Below are 26,046 nucleotides of genomic sequence, written 5' to 3' on the forward strand. Positions count from 1 at the left end.
TTTTGTCTTATTGACTGTGTCTTTTGCCCTGCAAAAGCTTCTCAATTTCGAGAGGTCCCATTTATTAATTGTTGTGCTCAGGGTCTGTGCTGTTGGTGTTTTATTTAGGAAGTGGTCTCCGGTGCCAATGTGTTCAAGAATGCTTCCTACTTTCTTTTCTATTAAGTTTAGTGTAACTGGATTTATGTTCAGGTCTTTGATCCACTTGGACTTGAGTTTTGTGCATGGTGACAGATATGGATCTATTTGTAATCTTTTACAGATTGAGATCCAGTTATGCCAGCACCATTTGTTGAAGATACTTTCTTTTTTCCATTGTATAGTTTTGGCTCCTTTGTTAAAAACCAGGTGTTCATATGTGCATGGATTAATGTCAGGGTTTTCAATTCGATTCCATTGGTCCGTATGTTGGTTTTTATAACAGTACCAAGCTGTTTTTATTACTATAGCTCTATAGTAGAGTTTGAGGTCAGGGATGGTGATGCCTCCAAAGGTTGCTTTATCGTATAGGATTCTTTTAGCTATCCTGGGTCTTTTGTTTTTCCATATGAAGTTGAGTATTTTTCTTTCCAAGTCTGTGAAGAATTGTGTTGGGATTTTGATGGGGATTGCATTGAACCTGTAGATTGCTTTTGGTAAGATTTAGGTAAGTGTTTTACCACTAAGCCATACCTGCGTCCCATAAGAATTTTCAAAATATCTTTTATTTGTGTAAATATCTTTAAAAAGATAGTTGGCTATCTAAGCAAAAGTCATCATGGTGCATTTCAGGGTTCAAAACACATATGATGAGTTGGAGAAATGGCTTAGTAGTTAAGAGTACTTGCTGCTTTTGCCAAGGACCTGGGTACAGTTTTCAGAACCACATCAGGTGGCTCACAACCACTTGTAACTCCAGTAACTCCAGTTTCAGGGGATTCGACATCTTCTTCTGGACTCAGTGGACACTTGCAACTCAGGTACACACACAGAAAATAAAAATAAATAAATCTTTATTAAAAGGTAACTTCCTTTCCATCTTTCTCGTGTGTGTATGTGTGTGTGTGTGTGTGTAATCATGGGCATGAACTACTGGACACTGAACCCAGGTTTCAGACATGCTAAGCAAGTGTTCTATTCATGAGCTATGTTCCCAGCTTCATCTTTTCCTTTTGCAAAGCTGAAACTTTACTTCCATTGAACAACAAGTCCCCATTCCTGCCTCCCCCAGGAGCCAGTATACTGCTTGCCCTCTCTAGGAATTTGACGATACTAGTTACCTCATTTAAGTGTGATCATGACATTTGTCTTTTTGTCACTGGCTTATTACACTTGGCATAATGCCCTCCAGTTTCATCCATGCTATAGCATGTGTCAGAACTTCCTTAAAAAAACAAACAGGGGCTGGAGAGATGGTTCAGCCGTTAAAGGCTAGGCTCACAACCAAAAAAATATAAAAAAAAACAAACAGAAATAGCATTCCATTGCATGGTCACAGAACATTTTCTTTAGATATTTATGGATTTATAAACACTTCAATTGCGGCCAAGCGGTGGTGGCACATGCCTTTAATCCCAGCACTCGGGAGGCAGAGGCAGGCAGATCTCTGTGAGTTCGAGGCCAGCCTGGGGTACAGAGGGAGATCCAGGACAGCCAGGGCCACACAGAGAAACCCTGTCTCGGAAAAAAAAAAAAAACCAAACCAAACCAAACCCCACTTCAATTGCTTCTACCTTTGCTTGGTATCATTACTATCATTAGGGGAATGTAAAAAGCACAAGATACTACTAACTTATTATAATGGCAAAAATGCAAAGGACTGTGTGAGCCGAGGTAGAAGTGTCAAGTCAAACAATCATTTTGTAAAGGATTTAATAGTTGGTAAAGTGCTTGTTATATAAGCATGAGGACCCAAGTTTGTTCCCAGGACTCATGTAAAAAACCTGGGCATGAGTGGTACATACTTTTGATCCCAGCACTCAGGAAGCAGAGGCCTACATACCAAGTTCCAGGCCACCCATTGCTACAGACTGAAACCTCATAAAAAACAAACAAACAAAACAAAGCAAAACAACAAACCTGGGCAGGTGATACATGCATGTGATCCCATTGCTGAGGAGGCAGAGATGGAGGATCCTACGGCTTGCTGGCTACCCAGTCTGGCTGACTCGGTGAGCTCCAGGTTCAGTGACATATTATGTCTCAAAAAGCAAGGTAGAAGCTGGGTGGTGGTGGCGGTAGTGGCGCACGCCTTTAATCCCAGCACTTGGGAGGCAGAGCCAGGTGGATCTCTCTGAGTTCGAGGCCAGCCTGGGCTACCAAGTGAGTTCCAGGAAAGGCGCAAAGCTACACAGAGAAACCCTGTCTCGAAAAACCAAAAAAAAAAGTAAGGTGGAGACTGATTGAGAAACACTCCATGTTAACCTCTGACCTATACACACAGAAAAAAAAGTTAAACATGTGCTTATTTTATGATTCAACCATTTTATTCCTACTCATTTAGCCACAGCCAAAAAAAAGCATATAACTACACAAAGTGTTGTATGTGAATGTTTAGAACCTGCTTTATTTAAAACAGCCCCAAATTGGGAACTGGACCATCCATCAACAAATGAAAGAAGGGCTAATGAGACGGCTCAGTGGATAAAGGTGCTTGCCGCCAAGCTTGATGTCCCGAGTTCAATCCTCAGAACCCTCAAAGTGGAAGGAAAGAATTGGCTCAAGTAGTCTTCTGACCTCCACACACATTCTGTGGCATGTGCTCTCTCTCTTTCTCTCTCTCTCTCTCTCTCTCTCTCTCTCTCTCTCTCTCACACACACACACACACACACTAAATAAATGTTTACAATAAAAAAAAAGCTGGCAGTGGTGGCGCACGCCTTTAATTCCAGCACTCGAAGGACAGAGCCAGGCAGATCTCTGTGAGTTCAAGGCCAGCCTGGTCTACAAAGTGAGTTCCAGGACAGGCTCCAAAACTACACAGTGAAATCCTGTCTTGACACCCGCCCCCCCCCCCCGCAAAAAAAAACCCAAAACAAAAAACCCATTCAGCCATACAAGGGAGAAAAACTATCAATAGACACAATAGACAGATGAATTGCAAGTGAGTTATCATGTGTGGAAGAAGCCAGTCAATCATTACTAGTACTGTTATACAAAACTCTAAATATATAATTATTTTTGTGAGAGGAAGCAGATCCGTGAGATGGACATGGTAGGGCAAGTCTGTAATCCCAGCACCCAGGAAGCTGAAGCCTGAGGATGGTGAGTTGGAGGCTAGCCTGGGTTACATAGCAAGAGCCTGAACCCTGGTTACCTGGGGTGAAGGCTAGGTAGGGAACAATAAAGAGGGATTGTTCAGTTTTGATTGTGGTGATACTACAGTGGTATGTGTGTGTTGTATGTAACCATATGTTTTAAATATGTACATATCCTTATCCTAATCACACCTTAGTAAAAACACACAAACTCCCAGAACCGTCTTTATTGTCATTTCCCTGAAACCATGGCTCTTTCTTCTTACATAATCTTGAAAGCAGGGAAACAGAAAATTGTTGACAGGGATTTATCTTTTCAAGTTAAAAAACAAAACAAAAGAAAACCAAGTAATTGCTTATGGATTCCCGTACAGTAGAAAGGCCTACCAAGCCTGTTACACATCCTTTCTGTGTTATGATGACGTATGAAAAAGCAGCGTTAGGGCCCTGTGCTTCTGGGAAAATGGAGTAAATGTACTTTCCCCAGCACCACTAAGAACACCCAAAATGCCTAGTTTTAGATGTAATATAAAATATGGAGAAGAGCAGAGCTATTGAGGGCTATCGGACCTGGCTGTGGGTTTCCATGCCTTCCAGACTGGCTTTGGAGAAGCCAGCGCCCTAGAATGAGCAGGCACAGATGGAAAATTTAAAAATAAATAAAACAAAATCCAAAAGCAAAAACAAAAACAAAAACAAAAAACCAACCACCTAAAAAACACACCCTGCAAGAAACGTCTGCTTTTTCTATCTGGACAGAAAACTGCACGATGATTGCTCTATTTCAGCCAAACACTACAGGCGGAAGAAAAGAACCCCAAAAGCCTGTGTGGCCCCACCCCTAAAGCAGGAAAAGCCCGAGACTTGTAACAGGCGACGTTCCCAACACCCCTGGCCTCGGGGAGGTATGGGGGGCGGGCGGGATTGTCGGCACTGCGGCCCGAGGGGAGGTTAAGACGCCTCCCATTCCTTGGCTCCACTGAAACAGCCCGGACTTTCCTCTCCGCCGAGGACCGTGGCGCCCCGCCCCTCCGCTGACGTCACCCAGCCCAGAGCCCGAACTTTGACCCGGCTCGCAGCGCCGACGAGTTCCCCGCTCCCACCGCCTTACTGGAGGCAATGGCGAGGCCGCAGAGCCCCGCGACTGGCGGCTGGCGGCGGAGGCCCAGTGTGGAGCCAGCGCCCCGCCCCGGCCCGCCCCGCCCCGGCCCGCAGTCACACGCAGTCCGGGAGCGCAGGCGCAGGTGCAGGCGCGCGCGTGCGCACACGTCAGCAAACGCTGATTGCAGAATCTGGAACTTAACCCTTCCCTTCCCTTCGCCTGGTAGTTTGAGCAGCATCTGTGGAGACCTGCTAGAACATAGTATTGACTAATATAAGGTCAATTAAAAAAAATTACTCTCCATACTAAGAATCGGGGAGTTCTCATCTTGAGTAGGACTCGACAATTCACTAAGATGACAGAATTGTTAGAATTAACTAACAAGAATTTAAAAGCAGCTGTCATTTAAAAAAATGCATTGGCAAACGATAAACATACTTGTTTGAAACAAATGGGGAGGAAAGTCTCAAGAAAACTCAAATGCAGTTTTTTGAACTGAAAAGCATACAGGTAAAAATAATTAGACTCAGTAGCAGAATCTAAAGGGTGGGGAGAGAATCAAAATTGGAGGTTAGAATATAATTTACTTTGTTTAAACAAGGAGAGAAAATAGACTGAGAAAAAAGAACAGATCTTCAGGGATATGGAGAAAATATTTTTAAAATCTAATTTTTTGATCATGAGAGTTTCAGGAGAGAAAGAAGATGGAACCAAAATAGTAATCAAAGAATTAATGTCTAAAATTTTCTGAAATTTGGCAAAAGAGAAACCTACAGATTTAAGAACCTGAGGGAGCTAGCAGTGGTGGCACACATCTTTAATCCCAGCACTAGGGAGGCAGAGACAGGCAGATCTCTGTGAGTTCGAGACCACCCTGGTCTACAAAGTGAGATCCAGGACAGCCAGAGCTGTTGCACGTAGAGAAAAACAAGAAACAAACAAAAATGAACCCAAGGGAATTTTTTGTTTGTTTGTTTTTTGGTTTTTTGTTTTGTTTTGTTTTGTTTTTGTTTTTTGAGACAGGGTTTCTCTGTGTAGCCTTGTCTGGAACTCGATCTATTGATTAGGTTGGCCTCAAACTCAAAGAGATCCACCTGCCTCTGCATGGACCACTTCCTGGCACACCTGAGAAAAATTAAATTAAGCAGGATAAACAACAACAAAAATCTGTAATTTATCAGAGCCAAACTTCTGAAAATTAATACAAAATAGTATAAGCATCCAGAGGAAAACATGTTATCTATAGAGGAAAAATAGAAAAAAAAATAGAAAGCAAAGACAGTAGAAGACTGCCATGTTTTTCAAGTGCTGAAAAGAAATTTAGTCCGGCATGGTCGGTCTCGTGTGTAATCCCACAATTGGCAGTCGGAGGCAGGAGGCTCTCAAGTCAGAAAGCAACCTGGGCCACATGGTGAGACCCTGCATGAGAACAAGAACAAAGACAGTGCCTTAGACAGTGACTATGCAAACATAGTCTTCAGGAATGAAAGGGAAAGCAAGATATCTTCTCCTATGACAAAACCCAAAATACTGAAGAGAATTTCCTGCTGACATATATAGCCTAATGAATGTCTGAAGAAAAGTTTTTTGACAAAAACAAAAAAAACCCAACCTGGTAGGGCTCAGTGGTAGAGCACTTTTCTAAGACACACCACCCTGGCTTTGATTTCCCAGCATAGCAAATAATAACCAAATAAGCATGATAATCTTGATAAACATAAATGACAAGAGAAGTCTTAGTCTATCAGGAAGGAAGGACGAATGGCGGAGTAAAAGGGAGGGTGAGTACAATCAACATTTTTTTTCTCTTCTTGGTCTTTCTAAATCATGTTTGACGGCTAAAGCAATAATTATAGCACTGGCTTTTGTAGTTCTTATATGTAGAGGAAATCTTTAACACAATTATATTATAAATGGAGGAAGGTTGAGTTCTAAAAAGAGGTAAGATTTCTACACTTCATTCAAACTGTTAAAATGGGGATCCCAGTAGACTAACTTGTGTATATAAAATGTAATACTTAGATATTAAAAGTACCATGCAGTGATATACCCAGCAGGGCACAGTGACATGAACTTGTAGTCCCAGCTGCTCATGAAGCTGCATCAGGAAAATGACTTGAACCTGGAGTTTACGAGACACGTCCGTTTCTTGAGAGAAAGAGGAAGACAGAGCAAGAATAAGAACAAGAGCAAGAGAAACGGAACAGGCATTGTGGGATACAGGTGTAATCCCACCTCTTGGGAAGTAGAGCCAGGAGGATCAGACACTCAGGGTCATCCTGGACTACATCATGAATTTAAGGCCAACCTGGGCCACCCGAAACCCTATCTGAAACAAAGGAACAAACAAACAAACAAAATATATCCAAAGAACACTATAGCTAAATCAACATGGAATTATGAAATTTCTTCAAGTAACACAGGAGGAAGGCAGGTGAAGGAACAAATAAGAGGGTGATGGAGGTGAGGGGTCAGAGGTAACCCTTTTGTCAACTAGAGCACAGTCTATCCCGTGCTTTGGCATGCATCAGAAATGTGGAAAGGAAGAAGACCCTTCCAGCCTCTTCCACAGAGCTTTATGTTGGCCGATTGGATCCCAGCAGGACTGTTTACACTAGTACTCAAGGAAGGGCTCTTCTCCAATCCTCCACCACACCAGAAGGGGCTCCTTGCCAAGGCGTGGGCTCATCTAACTTGAGCACCGTAAGGGAGCCCTGCCGGGGCAGCATGGCACTTCTGTTTTCTGATTACAAAAGCCCAAAGTGCCACTGTGTGTGTGTGACCTACAGAGCTGGTAAAATGGAATGAAAATGGCTTTGAAAAGAGCCTGATACAACTTTGGCAAGGGCTAGAGGCAAACTCAATACATTTGGAGCTCTGCCCTGTTCCAAATCAGGCAATCTTGGCAAACTCTCCCTTCTAGATATAAAGACCCATTTTAGCAGGCATCTTCGCTCTTTGAGCCACTCCGAAGAAAATGTGAACTGCACCCTGGAGGAGATCAACTGCCTGTTCATGCTATCGACGACAGGGAATCTGGTACTTCTTGCTAGGAGGTGAGCCCCAAATCTAGTAGTAGACCGCCTTCTATGACCCATTGGCCCTTTGTTTCTGGCTTTTCCAATCCTTGATTTCCCAGAGAATACCTCTAAAAGCTTTCCATAAAGTTATTTATAATTTTTATACTTTTGAAAAAAGGAAAAATAAGGTGGCACTTGCTGCCAAGCCTGAACACCTGAGGTTGGATCCCCAAGCCCCACGCGGTGGAAGGAGAGAACTGACTCTCACAAGTTGTCCTCTGACCTCCGTATTCATGCCATGGTGCATGTGCCCCACCCCAAAATAAACAATCTGAAAGTTTTTAAAAAGCAAGAAAAAGAAAAGGTGGCCAGACAGACTATTAGCACAAGACAAGCCATCGATTATTCCAAATGCCATTTTCATCGGTGGACATAGAAGGACCTCACTACTGACAATCGTGGCACTGTTACCGTCAACTGTTAAAATCACTTTCATAAAACAAAAAAGAAGCCCACTGGCTGTGGTGGCTCATACCCGTAATCCTAGAACTCAGTAGGCAGAGGCAGGACGATCACTACAAATTAGAGGCCAGCCTGATCTATATAGCAAGTTGCAGACCAGCGATGGTTATATAGGGAGGGAGAGGCTGTCTCAAAACAAAAGTAAACCAGTTCAAAAGAATAATATAGCTACTCTCTCTCTACAGACACAATATAGAAATGACCAAACAGAGCAGATTCATGGAAAATTGACATTTTGCAATATAAAGTTTTCCAGTCTGTCTTTCCTAGCATTTGTCTTGAGAATATTAACGTTATTTTATAACTCTTCCTGTAGAGAAGGGTTTACACCCTTATAGTAGATTTCATTTTAAGTATTTGGTGGCTTTTGTTGCCACTGAAAATGGTTTCGCTTGGAATTTCATTTCTCCATTATTTTTTGATGGAGTATAAAAACACAGCTGATTTTGAATATTGACATTTTCCCCCTGGCCCTTGCCAACCTTTTGCATCCAAGAGTTTCCACACAGGCATCATTACTTCCTTGCTAGGCACAGAGGATTGTCAGTGATACGTTCTTGCCCTGTCTGCTGGCTAGGAACTACATTCCAATGCTCACGAGCTTGTCTGATTTTGTTTTCAAAGCTTTTGATGGTTTTTCCCCCCACAACGCATGATACTTGTGGTGTCATATGAAGGAAACACATCTCTCATTTGGAGCTTTCGAAGAACAGTTTTTCTAATCATGAATGGATGTATCAGATGTTTTTTAATGAATTTTATCAAAGTCATCATTTAAGGCCCTTATTCTATTAATGCAGTAAAGAGCCTTTATTTTCAAATTGTTCAGCAGTCCTGCATTTCTGAAATAAACATATCCTTTCATATAAAAATAAAAGGCAGTCTTTGCCAGCTCTTTCCAGACTGTGTCGTGATGACTCATGGTGGCAGCCCTCTAGAGCTTTGCATATTTTTGATATTATGTGCTGGAATTTTGTGGAAAATGCCTTCTCTAGGAGCTAGTAACCTGAATCAGAAAGATCTTTAAAAGCTTTACCGGGTTGTTTGCTGCATGAATGCAGGTATGTCTGTCTGTTCAATTTAAAATCAGATCCATAATTATCCAGCCTTTCATTTGTTTTCTTTTCTCTTCTTTCCTTTCCCTTCCTTCCTTCCTTCCTTCCTTCCTTCCTTCCTTCCTTCCTTCCTTCCTTCCTTCCTTCCTTCCTTCCTTCCTTCTCCTTCCCTCTCTCTCTCTCTGTCTCTCTCTCTCTCTCTCTCTCTCTCTCTCTCTCTCTCTCTCTCTCTCTCTGTCTCTCTCTCTCTCCCTCTCTCTGTTGGTTTGTTGAGAAAGGGTTTCTCTGTGTAACAGTTCTGGCTGTCCTGGAACTCACTCTGTAGCCCAGGCTGGCCTCAAACTCACAGAGATCCTCCTGCCTGTGCCTCCCAAGTGCTGGGATTAAAGGTGTGCGCCACCACCACCCAGCTATCCAGCCTTTTCTAATGAATATAGTTATAATTTGTTTTTCTCATGCACTGCTACACACATATAACAAAGCACACACACACAAACACACATATAGTCTCTATAAACTATATGATATCTTTTATTCCTGATGTTGTTTTTATCTTCTTTGATTTTCTCCTTGATCAATCTACCTAGAGGTTTATCCATGTTATTGACAGTTTCAAAGAGCCAGCTTTAGGTTTCTTGATCTTTCTATTGTTTGTTCATTTTCTATGTTTTATTATTGTGTGTATATGATGGATGGGGAGGGCACACACATGCCTTGGTGAGTGAGTGCAGATCAGAGGATAACCATGTAGAGTTAGTTCTTTCCTTCTGCCTTCACATGGCTTTTAGGAATTGAACTCAGGTCATCAGGCTTGTGCCAAAAGCATCTCTACCCACTGAACCATCTTGTCAGCCCCCATTTTCTATTTTATTGCTTTCAGCTGCCATCCTTACTTTTTTCTTGGCTTCTAAACTCCAGATTTAATATGTTCTTATTCTAGCTTTTTACTTGTATAAATTTTTTGAGATTCTAATATAATCATATCATTTCCCCCTTCCCTTTTCTCCCTCCAATCACTCACTCCCATGTACTCCCCCACCCCCACTCTTTCAAATTCATGGCCTCCTTTTCTTTAATTGTTGTTACATATCTTTGGTATTCGATTACCAATTGCTGTGCTAGTCTGTGGGGAAGACTCTTTCTCCCTCTCTCAGCATTCTTTAGTTGCCCAGAGCTCTTTGTTTAGGTTTGAGGCCTCATGGGCTTTCCCATCCACTTTAGTCCCAACCCCACAACTGGATTTGTGTGTGTTGATGTGTGGTATGTATGAGTACTGGTGGGCATGTGTAGAGTCCAGAGGTTGACATGAGAATGCCTTTATCAATCACTTCTCCACCTTGTTCATTTAATGTAGTTGATTGATTAAAAGAAGTTCCCTCACTATGTAGCCCTGGCTGGCCTAGAACTCACTGTGTAAACCAGGCTGACTCAACTCTCCCCGGGCCTCAGCCGAGACTAAAGGCCTATGCATCCTTCTCTTTTGAGGCAGGATCCACTGAACCAGGAGCTCGCTGTCTGGGCTAAACTGGCTGTCCACTGAGCCTTCTGGATTTGTCTGTCTCCACCTCCCATCCCTGAGCTTGCAAATTGGTTAGGTCCAGCTTTGCAGGTTCTCACGTGGGGTTAGGGGTCTGAACTTAGGCCCTTCCGTTTGTGCAGCAAGCACTTGACCACTGAGCCACTGAGCCAGGCCAACACTCCTGTGTTTTTGAAGGCTCTGTTTTCCGAGGAGAGAATTCCAAGAAGACACATTTCACTCTCTTTCAGCTCATTCATTAAAGGGCTTCTTTTAATGCCTTTCACGGCTAGAGAAGTCCACAGTGACTCTCGGCTTTGGTCACCTGTATGTAATGTACCTTTCTTCCCATGTGCCTTTTCAGATTTCCTTTTATCAATGGCTTTCAGCACTGGATGTGTCTTGATGTGGTTTTGTGTTTGATGTTGTTATTCATTGTGCAGTTTAGATGGCTGGCTTTATGGGATTTTTAAAATCAAATTTGGAAAGTTTGTGTAATGTACATTATATTGGTAAATCGTCCTGTGCTGTTTGTGCTTGCTGGGAAGCTGGCTCTAGAAGCAGCCCCCAACCCTCGTTTCAGACCCAAGCATGTTTATCTCAGTGTCCTCCAAAGCAAATTGTCTGAGCACAGGCTGTCCGCCCTAACTGTGTGACACGGGGAGAAGAGAATAGCAAAACAGCCCAGGAGTGAAAAACAGCAGGACCTTGAGATCAGGCTACATTTCCTACAGAAGTCACTGTTGTTTATGGTATAAAATTGCCTGCAGTGGGCAAGCGAGGCCAGAGCTCAGATGTGGGAAGCGCATCCATGGAGGGAAAGCTCAATTGGGAACTCCAGCCCATGGTCTCAACTTCCCCAGTTAGTTTATGCTAGATGTTGTGAGCATCTGATTTGCTGAGGTTATCTCTATGTTGTTTTTAGTTCTCATTTGGAAGCCTCATTCAAGGGGGGCACTCTGCTCTGCCCAGGAATCTCTCTTATCTGAAACTCTAGCTGACTGGTGAGTGTTTTCAGTACCTGAGTTGACAATATTCTGTATCTGTCAATACATCTGTCTATCACTTGCTATTAATTCTTTTACTTTGGCTTGATATATACTTAATAAACTCACACATTTAAAGTAGCACTGGGCAGTGGTAGTGCACACCTTTGATCCCAGTACTCAGGAGGCAGAGGCAGGTGGATCTCTGAGTTCGAGGCCAGCCTGATCTTCAGAGCAAGTTCCAGGACAGCCAGGACTGTTACACAGAGGAAACCCTATCTCAAAAAACCAAAACAAACAAAAAACTAAAACAAACAAAAGACCACAAGTAGATATCATAGATTGTTTTCTGAACCTTACAAAATATTTTGGGCTATTTCTTTATTTTATTTTATTTTATTTTTTATTTTTTGGTTTTTGGTTTTTCGAGACAAGGTTTCTCTGTGTAACAGCCCTAGCTGTCCTGGAACTCATGTTGTAGACCAGGCTGGCCTGGAACTCAGAGAGACTCTCAAATGCTGGGATTAAAGGCATGTGCTACCACCACCCAGCTTTCTTCAAATATTTTTGTGTGGCCAGCTTTTCTTCTTTCTTGGGATTCTAATTGCACATACACAAACTTCTTGATACTGTCATCGAGGGTCTGTGTATTGTTTTGTAGGCTTTTCCCTCACCGTGCTTTATTTGAGATACTTTCTGTTTAAGATCTCTACTGGTGTGGGCTGGGGAGGTGGCTCCATCAGTAACATGCTTGCCATGCAAGTATGAGAACCTGAGCTGGATCCCCAGCATCCATGTAAAAGCTAGGCGTGGTGGCATGTGTCTGTAACCCCAGTGCTGGGAAGGTAGAGACCAGAGGATCGCTGCAGCTTGTTGGCTAGCCATTGTAGCCAAACTGATGAACTCCAGGTGCAGTGAGAGTCCCTGTCTCAAAAACAGGAATGGATACTATTGCAAAAACAACCAAATGAGATTAATAGCAAATTAGGAGCCAGGAATTTGCTCTTAATCTCATCCAGAGATATTGCATATTCAGGTATTATAGTTTTCCTACTTAGAATTTCCATTTGGTTATTTTTGCATAGCAACTATTCTTTTTTGAATGTGTTCATATTCTTTTATTATACTTTCTCTTTTTTAATTCATTGAGAATATTTATAATGGATGTTCTTTGCTTGATGAGTTGTGCCCTGTGGATGTGAAGGCCAAGGGAAATTTCTGGAAATCATAGAATCTTCCTATCATCTTGTTATATTAACCCACATATTTTCTTTCATAGGTCATTGCCCTGAAACACAGTGAGGGTGACAGTCCATCAATGTTCTATACTATCTATCTATTTAATGATATATCCATAGTCCAGGAAACTCACTGTTTGTTTTGGAATGCCATTTTGCTCTCCTGTTCTAAGTACTAGTAGGCAAAGTTCCATAGTACAATGAAAAAAAAAAAAAACCACAAACACATAACTGGTATCACATTTGGTCACATTATGGGTAAAACTAGAATTATTCATAACATCCATTTCACCAAAGATCACACTTGTTATACATGTAACAGCTGCCCAGGTTGTTGTCACAGAATGGAGCTTGTGTGTGGAGAGAGTTTACCTACAACTCATGAGTGTGGTTTCAAGAAGTTCTCTAAACTTGCCTGTCAGTCTAAATAACTCTGAAGCCTTTGTTGATGAAGTAAAGATAAAGCATTGTGCCAGAGGCAAATTAATGATTGGCCAGTCCTTAGTGCAAGTATGAGGAAGTCATCTGGAATTGCACATTATAAAACATATACTAATAGATAAAGGATTGAGTTAAAACATAAAAGATGATTATTTTTCCATCTTGGGTGCATGAATGACTCCTTTATCTGTTGGTAAATTTAGTGATACTTTAGAGACTTTTGCTTTACCTGTATGATAACACCATAACTTTTGACACATTTCTCAAGGAAGAAATTATATTTCACTATTCTTAATCATGTAATTATGGGAGTGGGTTGCTGGCAAGACATAGTTGTATGAGTGAAGACTGTTGCTGCCTTATCTGCAATTCTCACTTCCAGTTTTGCAAATACATAGAGACTCCTCTATGAAAATTGTTGCAAGGTACCATGGAACATTTTAACAGACTGTTGCCAATGAAATGAGGATTTTGCATTAACTATTAAAAATTTAGCTATATAGTTTAAAATTATTTGGCATTTTACTGTGTGGAATAGAAGCTTTCCCTCAGTGCATCATTTATATTTTTGACAATTACAATTTTTGATTACCAGTCAGATGATAAATAAATGTATTATATAGGAGATTGAAAATAATTTGAAACTATTTAAGAAATCATTTAATTGATCATAAAATTAGACCTTCGGGACTATTGGGCTGCTGGGAAAAGATAGATGTTACTAAAAAATATTTAACCATGCTCACTCACAATGATTATTCTGAAATAATCATAGATTTTAAGTTTATAATTTGATTGTCTACTTTTATCAAAAAGAGTATAATGACGTTGTAATGGGTCTAGAGTTCAAGTTCTGGGTTCAAAACTGTGTTCCTGACACTCATTAACCATGTGATTTTGGGCAAGCTTCATAATCCACCTAACTCATCTTAACCTCTACAACTGGATCTAGCACTGGGGCCTAGGAATTTTTCAAAAGTGTGTATTCTTGATTCCAACTACCAAAATTAGAGCTTCTGGGGCCCGGCCACACATGCTGGGCTTTCACAAGCCCTGTCTCCTGTTGTTTGTTTTTGATCTTTTGGGGGGCCCACCACCCAGCTACCAAACAAATCACACGTGGAATCTTATTCTTAATTATGCAGGCCCGACTTTAGCTTGGCTTGTTTTTTTGCAAGCTTTTCTTAACTTATCTCATCTACCTTTTGCCTCTGGGCTTTTCCCATTCTCTTACTTCTGTAAATCTTACTCTTACTCCATGGCTTGCTGTGTAGCTGGCTGGCTGGCCCCTGGAGTCCTCCTCCTTCTCTGGCTACTCTCTCTTCCTCCCGGATTTCTCCTTCTATATATTCTCTCTGCCTGCCAGACCCGCCTATCCTTTCTTCTGCCTTGCTATTGGCCATTCTGCTCTTTATTAGATCATCGGGTGTTTTACACAGGCACAGTAATGCAGCTTCACAGAGTTAAACAAGTGCAACATGAACAAAAGTAACACACCTTAAGATAATATTCTCCAACAGTTTCCTGAACAGCACTCAAGTTTGAGTGTGTGTGGTATATGGGTGTATGTGAATGTGTGCCAGGTGTCTTCCCCTGTTGTTGCTCTCTACCTTGTTTTGAAGCAAGCTTGAGAACCACTGGTCTCAGCAACAGTCATGCCTTCCATGATTTGCTTCTCTCTCTCTCTCTCTCTCTCTCTCTCTCTCTCTCTCTCTCTCTCTCTCTCTCTTTGAGAGAGGGTTTTTCTGTGTAGCCCTGGCTGTCCTGGAACTCAGTCTGTAGACCAGGCTGTCTTGAACTCACAGACATCTGCCTGCCTCTGTTTCCCAAGTACTGGGGTTTCTACCACCACCTGGCAACCTGCTAATCTCTTAAGAAAGTATATGCTGGCTAATTTCTTGTTTGGTTGATGTGTTTTTGTGATGTGTTTTTTGTTTCTGTATTTTTTGTTTGCTTGTCTGTCAACTTGACCCAAGCTAGAGTGATTTGGGAAGAGGAAATTTCAATTGAGAAAAATGTCTCCATCAGATTGGCCTGTGCACAAATCTGGGGGTGGGGTGCAAGCATTTTCTTGATGTATGGGAAGGCCCAGCTCACTAAGGGCAGTGTCATCCCTGGGCAGGTGGTCCGGAGTTCTATAAGAAAGCAGACTAAACAAGCCGTGGGAGCAAGCCAGTAAGCAGCATGACTCCATGGCCTCTGATTCAGTTCCTGCCCTGCCTTGAATTCCTGCCCTGATTCCAACAATGATGGACTGTGATGGAGACTTAAAAGCCAGACAAGAGCCCCAGCAAGAGTGGCAGCATGGAGGAGGCGTCCCAGAGCTGCCCCAGGCCGACAGTGCACGTAGGGTGCTGGCACTGCACTGGACCCGGCCGTGGAGGAAATCAAGGAGAAATGAAGATGGTGAAACACAGAATCTTGGTGCTGTCTGGGAAAGGTGGCGTTGGGAAGAGCACATTCAGTGCCCACCTCACCACAGCCTGGCAGAAGATGGAGACATGCAGGTCGCTCTTCTGGACATCGATATTTGTGGGCCATCGATATCTGTGGCCCATCGATTCCCAAGATCATGGGCTTGGAAGGAGATCAGGTTCACTAGAGTGGCTCCAGCTGGTCTCCAGTGTACATGGAGGACAACCTGGGGGTAATGTCTGTGGGTTTCCTGCTCAGCAGCCCTGATGATGCTGTCATCTGGAGGGGACCAAAGAAAAATGGCATGATCAGGCAGTTCCTCTGTGATGTAGACTGGGGAGATGTCGACTACCTCATTGTAGACACCCCAACCAGCACCTCTGTTGTCCAGTATCTGGCTGCAGCACACATTGATGGGGTAGTGATCCTCACCACCCCTCAGGAGGTGGCCCTCCAGGATGTCCGGAAAGAGATAAGCTTCTGCCACATTATTGGTGTGGTGGAGAACATGAGCAGCTTCATTTGCCCCAAGTGCAAGAAAGAGTCTCAGATCTTCCCTCCCACAACCGGGGGTGCAGAGGCCATGCGCCAGGACCTGAAGATCCCTCTTCTGGACAAAGTGCCTCTGGATCCACTTATGGGTAAGAGCTGTGACAAAGGGCAGTCTTTTTTGGTTGAAACCCCAGATTCACTAGCCACGGCAGCCTACAGAATAATTCAAAGAATCCAAGGGTTTTGTAGTTCTCGAAAGTCACATAATGAGAACCTCATCAGTCCCTGAATGGGACAGAGCCAAGTGTCACCTGCTCCTAGTCACAGAACCTGCAGGCACATGTCCAGCCACATCTGGTCAGCGGAGGACAGGTGGGGCCATGGCCAACAGATGCTGACAGGATTTGAAGTCACTTCCTTACCACACTTAATCGCTTATCTGTCTGCTTCCAGATCGAAGGTATAGGTACTCTGCATACAGGTGCCATTCATCGTAAAATAAAACTGCCTCCTTGAATCAGTTAAAAAAAAAGCCAGACAAATCCTTTCTTCTCCCAAGTTTGGTTTGTTCGGTATATTACTACAGCAACAGAAACCTAACGAGAAAGAAATCTAACTATAACAAGGTGAGTATAGCTGACATACTTTCTTCTTCCTTCCCTTCTTTTCTTCCTCCCTCTTTCTTTTGAATATTCACATTTTGTTTGTTTGTTTTGTCTTTTGTTTGTTTGTTTTTCCAGACAGGGTTTCTCTGTGTAGCCCTGGCTGTACCAGAACTTGTTTTGTAGACCAGGCTAGCTTCTAACTCACAGAGATCCTCCTGTCTCTGCCTCCCGACTGGCTTGGATATTCACATTTAAAACATATATGGGTATGAAAGTTTTAATTTTAATTAATTATTTTGAGGTGCTGGTAATCAAACCCGGGGCCTTCTTGCACTCGCTAGGTCAAGTGTTCTAGCATCCAGCCACACCCCTGGCCTCATGTTTTTTTCTATCTTTTTTTAATATTTCATGTCTTGAGTGCTCTATGTGTATACCTGCACACCAGAAGAGGCATCGGGTCCTGTTATAGATGGTTGTGAGCCACCATGTGGGTGCTGGGAATCGAACTCAGGACTTCTGAAGAGTAGGTGGTACTCTTAACCACTGAGCTATCTCTCCAGCCCCTGGCCTCATGTTTTTAATCCTTCACAGATACATAATAACTGTATGCTTTTACTGAGGAACAATATGGTGTTTCAGTAATACACAGTCAGTGTACAGTGATCAGATTCAGGATTACTGGCTTCCTCACTTCAGACATTTAGTGTTGCATTGTGTTAGGAACATTCAAAATCTTCTCTTCCTCACCAGCTGCATGCACCCTTGTGCCTATGGGCTGTCCTTTCTCTGTTATTACTGCTCTTCATAGTTCCTAGTCTGTGACAACTGTGATGGCTGTTCTTGGTGGTCAACGTGACTACATCTGGAATTAACACAAACCCAAGTAGCTGGGTATGCCTATGAGGGATTTTTTCCTTCCTTCCTTCCTTCCTTCCTTCCTTCCTTCCTTCCTTCCTTCCTTCCTTCCTTCCTTCCTTTATTTTGTTTGTTTCTTGAGACAGGGTTTCTCTGTGTAACAAACCTGGCTGTCCTGGAATTCACTCTGTAGACCAGGCTGGCCTTGAACTCACAGAGATCCACCTGCCTCTGCCTCCTGAGTGCTGGAATTAAAGGTGTGTGACACCATGCCCCTCTAGGGTTTTTTTTTTCTTAATTAAATCATTTTGAGTGTGAAGACCCAGTTTTAATCCAGATCTTTTGAGGTGGAGATCACCTATAATCTGGGCCACATGTTCTGTTGGCAGCCTGTATAAGGACATGGAAAAAGGAAGCTTGCTCTCTGCCTGGTTGCCCTTACTCTTATTGGCAAGTCCATTCCTTCACTGGCATTAGAGTCTACTTTTTCAGGATTCTGGCACATACTGAAGACCAGCTGAGACATCCAGCCTCATGTATTGAACAACTACTGGATTCTTGGGCCTTCCATTGGTGGACAGCCATTGTTGGATTAGCTGAACCACAGCAGCCTGTAAGCCATTCTAATCAAGTGTGTGTGTGTGTGTGTGTGTGTGTGTGTGTGTGTCTGTGTGTCTGTGTGTCTGTGTGTCTGTGTGTGAGAGAGAGAGAGAGAGACAGAGACAGAGACAGAGACAGAGAGACAGACAGACAGACAGACATGTGTATCTGGGTACATGAGTATACATGTGGAGGCCAGAGGTCAATTTTAGGTGTCTTCCTCTATTGCTCCCCCCCCCCCCCACCTTATTGTTTTGAGGCAAGGCGTCAGTTTGACTGAAACTGGAGCTCACCAATTGGTTAGGCAGGCTGACCACTGAGTTCCTGACTCCTCATCTGTTTCTACCTCCCCAGCACTGAGATCACAGATGCATGTCACCATGCCCAATATTTTGTTTCCTTTCGATGCTTACACTTCCTTTAGATTTTATATCATAATGCCTGCATCCAACTAGGGACAGAGTTGAAAAAAAAAAAAACAACTGTTTCTCCTTCTCAGCAGCCATTGACTATCTGCAGTTCTACATCTAGGGGTAGAACCATATGCAATTTATCCTCTTCACATGGACTCATTAACTGGCATTGTCATTATTCTGGTCTTGTTTATGCAACCATATGTTTGAGGGTTCATGGGTGCTTTTCCCTGCCATGTCTAGGGGATAAAGTTGAATCGTTATTTATTAATTTATTTTTGTTTTTTTTGAGACAGGGTTTCTCTGTGTAGCTCTGGCTACCCTGGAACTCACTCTGTAGCCCAGGCTGGTCTCAAACTCACAGAGATCTGCCTGGCTCTGCCTCCTGAGTGCTGGGATTAAAGGCATGTACCACCACTGCCTGATGAAAAGTTGAAATCTTAAGACAGGCATGGTAGTGCATTTCTTAGACAAATTCAAGGAAGAGGATTCAAGAATTCCAGGACATCCTTGGCTACATAATGGGGGGCCAGCCTGAGCTACATGAAACTGCTTTCAAAACACAAAACAAAACATCAAAAAGTTTAAATGTTAAGCCTCCCTTAAATGTCTATGAAGCCCATAAGTAACAATTAACAGACTATAAATATTTGAGGAAAAGTTCAAGCAGACTAAAGTTCAGAGGAGGCATGGCCCTACAATAAGAGAACCCCATCTGCTGAGATGGCTCAGCGGTTGAGAGCACCAGCTGTTTTTCCAGAGGACCCAGGTTTGATACCCAGAATCTGACACCCTCACACAGACATACATGCAGGCAAAACCACTAATGCACATAATAGAAAAAAAGGGAAAAAAAGCGATGCCCATTATTTTTCTGTTTTTCTTTGATGTGGCTCCTGTGCATGGGAAGCAAACATTGTCCTGCTGAGCTACATCCCCAGTCCTCAGATAAAGGCTTTTAACAGTAGGCTTTCGTTGGCCTCTGTTTGGTTTTAATCAATGGAATGGAGAGACTGAAAAGGGCTGAGCTGCCCTTTGCACCTTGTCCTCTTGCTCCAGCCAGACTTCATTCCAGCAGGTATGACTCCATATGGAAGTCAGCATAGCAACAGCACGAAGGGGTCTGGTGGGGCGAAGCAAATAAAATGGTCAGCATGGAGGAGATGAAACTTGGGAACAAAACGTTGGCATTTCTCCTTAAGAGAGCAGAAGATAGCTCCCAAGTCTCCAGGGCCAGCTGAAGCCTTGAGCTTTGAGCACAGCAAAAGCCTGCTTCAGTAAATAAAATGGAGATCAGCTATCAGACTCTGGCTTCCACATGAACACATGCACATACACATATGTACACACACACATGTGAACATGAATATACACATGCAAGTGCACACATAGGTTAAAAAAAAAGTTCATGGTCATCCTTGGCTACAAAGTGAGTTCAAGGCTACATGAAACCCTCTCTCAAAACAAAACAAGACAAGTAAGTAAATAAATGTCAGTATACAGTATTGCTTTTTCTGTTGATAATTTATGTTGAATGTTTTTCCATGCTGCTATACAGGTGTTCCCCCCTAGCCTCCCACTAAAGGATATTCAGCATGTTTCCAGTCTTCATTGCTCAGTATTTTCTTGTATATACATACAATTTTGCAATATTTCTCTAAGGTAATTGGGTAGAATTGGTCGGGAGGTTTGTGTGTTTATGAGTTTGGTAATTTGGGGGTTGTATGGTATATGTGTGTGTGGACTCATGTATGTACAGGTATACACATGCACAGAGGCCGGAAGAGGACATCGATGTCCTCCTCTCTGTTCCTGCCGTATTTCCTTGAAACGGGGTCTCTCACTGAACCTGGAACTCAACGTTTTTCAGCTAGGCTGGTGGCCAGCTTGCCCCAGCGCTCCGCTTATCTCTAACCTCTCCTTCCAGTGCCAGAATTACTGTTTCCTCTGGCCATGCCTGGCTTTTGCACATGCTGGGGTCTGAACTCAGGTCCTCATGTACAGCAAGAGCTCATACACACCGAGCCATCTCCCCAGCCCCATACTTTTGATAACGTTTATAAAATTAACCTCTGGAGTTGACCAGTTTACACTCCCACAGGCAAAATTTGAGACTAACAAATGAATATTTTCACTCTATATTTTGTGTGTGCCAGAAGGTTGACACTGTGCCAACAGGAAATAGGCTCATGGAAATGTTTTCTGCCAGCATAGGTTACCAAGTCAGCTGAAGCTGGGCAGCTAGATCACATCTCTCCTGAAGTTGTATGAAGCTGTTAACTTTATTTATGGAAGCTCATTAAACAATCTTTATAGTTTGGAATATTATATTTCCTAGAATATACTTCCAGTATCCTATAAAGCTGAAATGTGATCTCTAACCCCATGATGATGTCCAAAATAAATACTCTGTTTTATAGCCTGTGAAATGCTTTCCTACACATATTTGTATTGATGATAGACTGACTTGTTTTCTTGGGGGGGGTGTGCTGGGGATTGAGTTCAAGACCTTGTGCTGTTAACACGTGCTTAACCACTGAACTACTACATCCATAACCCCTGCATGTATTTTCTTTTATGTTTTAAAATAGCTTCCTTAGGGGATGGACAGATGGCTCAGCATTTAAGAGTACATACTGATCTTGCAGAGGACCTGAGTTCAGTTCTCAGCATATAGGTTGGGATGCTCATAACGGCCTGTAACTCTAACTCCCATGGGAATTTGTTGCCTTTGGCTTCCAAGGGCACACTTCACATGCACATACACATATGCGCGCGCGCGCGCGCGCACGCGCGCGCGAGCACACATACACACACACACATTTTAAAACAACACAATAAAAATTTTAAATCTTAGTTTTTATTAGTGTGTGTATATATATATATATGGGGTGGGGCACATGAGTGTCACAGCACGTGTGTGGAGGTCATAGGACAACTTGTGGGACTGGAGTCTATTTTTTTTTAACCATGTAGGTTCTGGGGATCAAACTCAGGTGGTTAGGTTTGGCAGCGAGCACTTTACCCACTGGGCCATTTCATGGCCCCCCTACATGTATTTAAACGTACCTTTCTCCAAATCAGAAATCTAGGATGAAAATGACATGTTGAATTTGAAGAATGTAGTCTTAGAAATGCTAGAAAAGTCCAAAGTCAGCAGGAGCGAGAAATCATCTATCAGGGTGTGCCGGCACGTTTCCCATGTCTGCAGGCTCAGGTCTGTACTTCACGGCAGCTATTTTCCTAATAGTGTTTGGAACTCCAAGCGGCTCTTCAGTCCTAGGCCATGTATTCAAAATCACTCACAATACCCTATTATCAGAGCTGACTCCTGCTTTAATCATTCTCGAAGAACCTTTTCACAGTCCAAGACAATGCAAAATGCACAATGTAGATAAAAGCAGCGGAGTTAAGGTTTAATCCTCCAGTGTGCTCCTTAGTATTGAGCTCTGTGGACCCTATCAGCAAAGGAGATGGAGTAACAAACACATTCTGGCAGAAATGAACGTTACTGACAAACAGCTATACGGTGCTCGAAGAAAAGGCATGACAAGAATCTTTCTATGCCATTTTTTACCCACCCTTTTATTTAGCATAGGTCACGTGCCTGTCTTTGCAGCTTGTAGGAAAGAAACAGAATTTGCTTGTGCACTACAGCGAGCTTAAAAGAGGATTCTTTTTTCCCTTTTGCAAAGCCCATGGTCACGAGACTGTCAAAAAGCTTCACAGCAGCAGAGAGTGCTATTTATTCATTTGGAAAATAACCAGAGCCCATTTTTTATGAGTGGTTGGCCCCCCAGATGTTTCTGAAAATGGATGGTTTAATATATCAGTCATGTAATCCCAGGACCGCACAAGATATATTGTTAAAGGTCTTCTCAATAGAATGTTCCACATCTGTATTTAATAATACTAATAATCTAGACGGTCTTCCTTCATATCTTATAAGGTTGACCTTATTTCTTTTTAACCAGTAGTTGGAGGTGGAGCCCAGGCTATTGAGCTCTGCCACTGACATATATCCCAAGCCCTTGTTTTTGTTTTTCCTCGGAGACAAGGTCTCACTATATACATCAAGATAACCTTGGATCCACAGATTCACCTGCCTCTGCCTCCCAAGTGCTGGGATTACAGGTGTGGGCCACACCACACCCAGCACTTGATCCCATTTCTTCCTTGTTTTGTTTTTTCTTCCAATACCAGTGACCAATGACTCACTAGTCCTGAGTTACATGCCCAGAGCAGGCCTGAGTTTTGAGGTGAAAATCAAGCATCTGTGTGTTCTCCTTAAAATGCAGCCTCTACTGCAGTGGACCCAGGTGGAGCTTGACACTCCACATTTCTAATAGACTGGAGGTGATGCATACCTTGCTGTTCATCTGAGGGCCACATATGGATGGCAAGGATGCCTGCCCTATAACCTGGGGCAGGATAAAATGTTTACAGCCTGGACTCAAAGTGCAGAAGCAATAAGGAAAAATATTTGATAAACTTGGCTGCACTCAAATAACCCGTTGCATGCAGAAATGCCTGCAGTAGGATCAAAAGAAATAACAAAATGGGAAAAATAGTTCCAGCTTGTTTCGTGAAGGGTTACTGTCCCCAGAATATGAGAAACTTTTAAAGATTGAGAAGACTAATAATCCTAGGAAATGATCTAATAATAGGAGAATTAAGTTGAAGTGAAAGAAATGCAAAGGCTCCAAGCCATGTAGAAAGTCTTCAGTCTTATTCACAGTAAGAGAAATGTAAATTTAGGCTTCATTGAGACCTTCTCTCTTTACCAGGTTAGGAGACTTGAAAAGTTTCATGGCTTTCTCTGTTGGTATTTCTTTCTCTTAGGAATTTATTCCAAGGGTACATTATGAAAACACAAATCTACATATTACAGCATTCAGCATAGAAGCAAAAGACTGGAAATAACCTCCTTCCCTATTGTGGGCTTAGTTGAACAAATTCTGATACATCTATTCAATGGGGTACCATTTAAGTATAAAGGAGGATAAAGAATATTTCTGTGCATCACTGTGAAATATTCTCTGGGCTAGAATGTTAAGTATACACCAAAAAAAGAAAGGCAGACGAATAAAAGGGTGGAATTTCCTAGTTTAGTTAAGGAAGGGAGAACACATAAGTCAAACATGGTGGCACATTTTAATCCCAGCATTAAGGAGGTGGAGGCAGAGGATCTGTGGATTCAAGGTTATCCTAGGCTATACAGTGAGACTTTGTTGCCCCTCCCCAAAAAGCCTACCACCACCAACAAGGACTTGGGATATAGGTCAGTGGGAATAGTGAGACCAGCAAGGCAAAAGTAATTTGAAGGGGGAAATGGGAAAAATGGTGGGGGGGACTTAATTGGGAGTAGGGAGTATTGCAGGAGAATTGTTTGAAGGTCAACAGAGGAGAAGGAGGGAAGGGAGAAGGGTAAACATAACAGTAAGGACGTCTGAAGAAGTCATATTATTATATAAGTACCTAAAATTACATATGCACATAGCTTAAATGAAAATTTCCCACTTGGGTTGGTAATGCTCCCTCCTCCCAATAGCCATAGACTATCTAACAACCCCCCAGCACCAGGCATGAGAAGCCCTTATGAGTTGTTGGTCAAGGGAGTCCAAGGAACTCCAATCATTATAAGCTATTGCTGTTGCCCTTCACTTTCCTCCCAGACCTTGAAGGACTCAGAGGACCTGAGCTGGACCTGACCTGAATGCCTCCTCCCTGAGGACTAGCCTTCGTGGAAACAAAAGGTGCCATGCAAGCTTCCAAGGGAGGGAGGCAACCAACAGTCCTAGTCAGCTGCGACACATGAACTACAACGGCCAACACTAACTCTAAAGGTGCAACAGCGTCTGTCACTCATATCTTCAGCTCAACTAATAGCTCTCTAGTTGGATTTTTTTGTTTTGTTTTTGTTTGGTTTTTGAGACAGGGTTTCTCTGTGTAGCTTTGTGCCTGTCCTGGATCTCGCTCTGTAGACCAGGCTAGCCTTGAACTCAGAGAGATCCACCTGGCTCTGCCTCCCAAGTGCTGGGATTAAAGGCATGCGCCACCACCTCCCATCTCTAATTGGATTTAAGGTCCACTCAACAATGGAAACCCTGCCTGGCACTGGATACCTAGCCAACTATCAGAGCTAGTGAGGCCATGGATCTTGAAGGAGAACCTACAACTGTCACTTTACTAATCCAGCATCATTCCTAACTGCAGTGTAAATACTTATCCTTATACCTACAGAGAAGTGTAGCTATCACCCCTCATCAAAGAAACTTCTCTTTGCAACAGACTGAGACCATTACAGAAAAACCACAACCAATCAAAATGCAGAACTGATAGATCTACGAAACGACTGGGATCCAGGAAGACTGGAGTATGAAAGAGCATCTTCTGATGGAGGTGACTCATGCTCATCTGGGGCATCTTGGTCATCTGGTTCCTAATTTTAAAGAAAAGGAATAATGCAGGCATCATCAAACTCACTGCTAACTCTTGTTGACTTAGCAACAACTTTTAAAAACTGTTTATTACTCCTGCAACCTAAGGCTCAGGGAACCTTCCCAACCACTGAGGGGGCAGAAGATTATAAAGAGCCAGAGGAACAGGATATCTGTTGTGAGACTGTCTCCTAGAAATTCCAGGGAAGCCACACTCATGTAATCCCAACAACATGGCTGACTAAACAAGACCTGAACAAGGACAATGCCAACAGTGTTCTTAACTACTAAGCCAGCTCTTCAGTCCCTCAAGTGAACTTTAAAAGATAGCTATTTGATTCATAGTTTCTAATGAGACATACTGTGAATGAAATATCAGAAAGCACCAATCCTACACAAAGTTATATGCAACTAAGGAATGCTGAGAGCTGGAGAAAATAATCCCCCATATAGCAAGTGGCCAGCCCTGAAATCATACACATACAAGTAACGTTATATGGTCTCAGCAGATGTGTGTGTGTGTGTGTGTGTGTGTGTGTGTGTGTGTGTGTGTGTGTGTGTATTAAAGAAAATGAGGTCAGAGACCATGAATTTGAGAGGGGGTAGTGGGGGAGGGGTATGGGTACATGGGAGGAGTTGGGGGAGGAAAGGAGAAAATGATGTAAATATGATTCATTTCAGAAAATGTTTAATAAAAAAACCTGTATAAGACTAGGCTCACCAACGGTCCATCATGGATGGCGGAGGGGCTCATGAGGCCACATTCCTCCCAGAGAAGTTCTTGACAGTTAATGGTTCCTAGGGGAGAAGGAAGCATTTTCTTCAATGGAGTGGTCACTGGTAAGTGGCTCAAGTGCTGATAAATAACTTCCTACCCATGCTTGTGCAAGCAATTCTAAATAAACTCTGGGTCACGCACAAAAACTGGAAGCCAGAGAAGCAGAAAGGGACTAGTTCCAAAGAAGAGTTTCAGCTGCATGGAGCAAGGGCCAAGAGAGGCTAATGGGGTAACCTTAACCAAATATATATTAAACACATGTATGAAACAGTCCAAAGGGGGGAAATAAAATAAAATAAAATAGAGCAAAAGCTAGAAAACTGTGAAAGCA

General features: G+C 42.8%; 1 pseudogene; it reads left to right on the top strand.

The window, feature by feature from the left end:
- Positions 1 to 3,185: 3,185 nt before the first annotated feature.
- LOC102920613 (cytosolic Fe-S cluster assembly factor NUBP1 pseudogene) lies at positions 3,186 to 16,313 on the top strand (annotated as a pseudogene).
- The last annotated feature ends 9,733 nt before the right edge of the window (positions 16,314 to 26,046 follow it).

This window comes from Peromyscus maniculatus, chromosome X (genome assembly GCF_049852395.1).
Source record: "Peromyscus maniculatus bairdii isolate BWxNUB_F1_BW_parent chromosome X, HU_Pman_BW_mat_3.1, whole genome shotgun sequence".
In the NCBI taxonomy this organism is placed as follows: Eukaryota; Metazoa; Chordata; class Mammalia; order Rodentia; family Cricetidae; genus Peromyscus; species Peromyscus maniculatus.